At 40.6% G+C, this 3,142-nt stretch overlaps 1 long non-coding RNA gene across 4 annotated transcripts in view; it reads left to right on the top strand.

The window, feature by feature from the left end:
- Positions 1–1,206: 1,206 nt before the first annotated feature.
- LOC111269269 (uncharacterized) overlaps positions 1,207–3,142 on the top strand; it is a 26,048-nt gene continuing 24,112 nt past the window's right edge. Inside the window, exons 1-2 of one of the 4 annotated variants that reach the window (XR_015314522.1) lie at positions 1,207–2,126; positions 2,848–2,971. This is a non-coding gene — a long non-coding RNA (uncharacterized LOC111269269). The other 3 variants (XR_015314524.1, XR_002685686.2, XR_015314523.1) reach the window with 3 other exon arrangements.

The raw sequence follows: 3,142 nt of genomic DNA, 5'->3' as shown, positions 1-3,142 counted from the left end.
GATATCTTTTGACAACAACATATTGAACAGCAAAAGCCGGCGTGGCTGTAGCGGCGACTGATCTCCCTTGGCAATGGCGCCTTTAATTCTTGCCACGTATTCATTCTTTGCGCACGCAATAGAGAAAATAGATCTGATCCTTTCACAAATGCTATTTTCATTGGTGCTTGTAAGCTCAATTGACAAAAGCAATAAATATGTTGCCATCTTGCAACAATACTGCACGGTCTCGGTACTTATCACGACCATCATCCACTGATATTTTTCAACAACGAAAGGGTATAACATCGAAGGTCGTTTATACATTCGAAAAACGAGAAAGGAGCTACTTCTATGGTCCTCATTGCGGTAAGTGAGTGCATTTAATGAAACGTATGTGCTGTTTTTTTTCTTTATAACGTTTTCTTAATGCCCTTGGCTATTCTACCTTGTGAACAAATCCTCAAAGTCCGTGTGCTAGACCTATCTGTGGTAGTGACTATTTATAAATGCTGAAATTAAGGCAGCGATACCTGCATGTACATTCGTACGAATACAGACCACGCCTTTGCTTATACTACGATTTGCGCTAGTGTGTGATTGTGTGACTTGACTAATATCATTACATATATGGAATTGATTATGAGAGAATGCGACAATCTTTTGCTAATGGACCGCCACCTAGTGAGAAACGGTTAGTTTATTTCATAACAAAGCCTAAGAAAACGCTTCAACGATGTATGGGTTTGAAACGTTTAGGAAAGAGCAGCGATTAAATAATCTTATTAAGTTCATAAAAAAAAAACCTTTAAACAGTGCATCAGGATGTAGCATGATTCATTGAACGACAGTGTTGCGTAACGCGTTCAAGGCGCAAGAAAGAAAGCAACAAACAATCTACACTTTATATGCAGACATACTACACCAACAATATTTACTCGCAGCTCATTTCTTATATCTTGTATGTATGGTAAATGAATGACTCGAGCTTTGTGTCCGCGACTGCCTCCAGGCGTTAGCAGCATAAGAAGCGCTTCCACGGTCTCACAGATCTCCAATATTAGTAAGCACATACGTCGTCATCAGTAAAAGCTGTTTTCTAGATCATTTGGTGCAAGTTGTAGTACCCCTTTCAGAGATCGTATCATAGCTTAACAATGCTAAACTTGGATAATAATGGCAATAATACATGTCACTAACGGCACCTTTTGCCTACAGGTGCCATACGTGCTGAAGTATCCTACCATCAGTGCTCACGTCCTTTTACAAAGGAACAGTGCGCATGCGGTAAATGTCTACCTCTAGGCTCCAGGTCTGGCAATGTGAAGTCCCTTTACAAGAGGCGCCTAGTCGAAGCGGCGCTCTCAGGCGTGAATTAAAGTTTGCTTATGCAGTCCTCGTCTACTAAGGATTTCCACCAGCTCTGTTCCCATGAACGGCATTGGTGCTCCCACTATAAATAGGATACTCTAGGCCATGGATTCGATGGAGCTTCATTTTGAGCCTGGAAAATCGCTTTATATTGAGTTGGTTAGCGACCCCTCTCCTACTCAGGTATTGGCTGTAGAACTTGATAAGAACCTTGTAATCTAAGTATTACGAGAGATGTGTTACGGCAGTGCACTTTGTTACAGGTCGACATACGTCGTTGGCTAGCCGAGTATTTGTGAGCTGACATCAAAGTAACCCTGTTTAAGGCGATGTTATAGTTGATATGTCGTAACGAGGTTTTTATCAACAGGTGGAGTTAACTACGCGTGCATCGCTAACAGGCAACGTAGGGGCACTAAATTTAGAAGTTAACGACGAACTTCCCGAAGAGCTGCTCTGTATCGGGGACACGGTCTGTTGTGGACAGCCCTGGAGGGCTTAAGTAGGCTGAGCTACAGCGGTTTAAAGCAGCAGTTGGTGAAAGGTGTTGGTGTGTGATCATGTAGATGACGGAGTTCTTGCATAAAAGCTACAATCAGGCTACGCAAATAGCCTTCCAGTGCCTTCTGTGTAGACATCGTTTGTAAAAGCAAGCCATCACTGCGATGTTGTGAATCAAGAATTCTAAGTATCATTAGCATGCGTGTATGCAATTATAATGAAATACACAGATAGAATAATAATAACGCAAATGCTACAGCCCAAGAACGATAGAGGTATGTACAATGGTATAAATAGATACCAGCGATTTCGACAGACTATACATGTATATATGGCAAATCGTGATCGGTCTGAGGCTTTACGCAAAAAAGCTTGCGGTCGCTGGTTCAAATGCTGCTATTTCATGCGCCATAAAGGGTAAAAGTGAACTCTGACCAGCTAGCAAATACGTAACACAAGATCCAACTCAGCAGTGACATGTTTTGTCGCATTGTAGAATTTAATTCTTCGCAAAATTTGTTTCAGTTACTGAATACCAAACAAACTATTACTATTACTAATACGAAAACAGCTTAATTATACACAGATTTTAAAGAACAACAACAAGGAAACCAAGAATAATTCTAACCGTGAAAGGTTTGGTGTATATGGGCAATACCGATGTAGCAATTTCATACGTACGTTTAAGCAACACATCCTGATAAAAAGCAAAAGTAAGCATACCTAATTAAATTTAGCTAATTCATATTGTTCTCTGTGGGAAATATGTGGGCAGCCTATTTATTTATGTGTCGAGTAATTATCTAGGTAACCTTTGGGTTGCTTATGCACGCGCTTAACGACACTTTTCGTTCTTACTTACTGGCTTTTTGTTATCGCAAAAAGCGGAGCTTCATACCAGTGTGCCATAACGTTATGTGTATTACATCAATGAGAGCATTCTTAGTAGCTGCCAGGGTTATCATTATCGAGTCATCTCCTTTATTTTCTTCACAGATCATGACAACGGCGTTCCTACACAGGTAACTGGGGCAACAATGTGTTCAGCCGTGTGACAAAGAAGACAATAAACGTTTTTGTACTATGGATAGAATCTCAATCGGTGCACTTGAATTCTCAGGTATGTGTATTGGTTATAGGTAAAAATTTAGAACTGAAGGTGATCAAGAGGAATATGCCAATAATGATGACCCGTAGCAAGCTTTACCTGACAGGCCCAGATGAGTTGTCTAATCGAATAGGGCGGTAACAGTAGCAGACCTGTGATTTCACCATTCTAGTCAAAATTAAC

Source organism: Varroa jacobsoni, unplaced genomic scaffold, assembly GCF_002532875.2.
Source record: "Varroa jacobsoni isolate VJ856 unplaced genomic scaffold, vjacob_1.0 scaffold_1370, whole genome shotgun sequence".
In the NCBI taxonomy this organism is placed as follows: domain Eukaryota; kingdom Metazoa; phylum Arthropoda; class Arachnida; order Mesostigmata; family Varroidae; genus Varroa; species Varroa jacobsoni.
The sequence above is the reverse complement of the archived record's forward strand: the minus strand, read 5'-3'. Positions and strand labels throughout refer to the sequence as shown.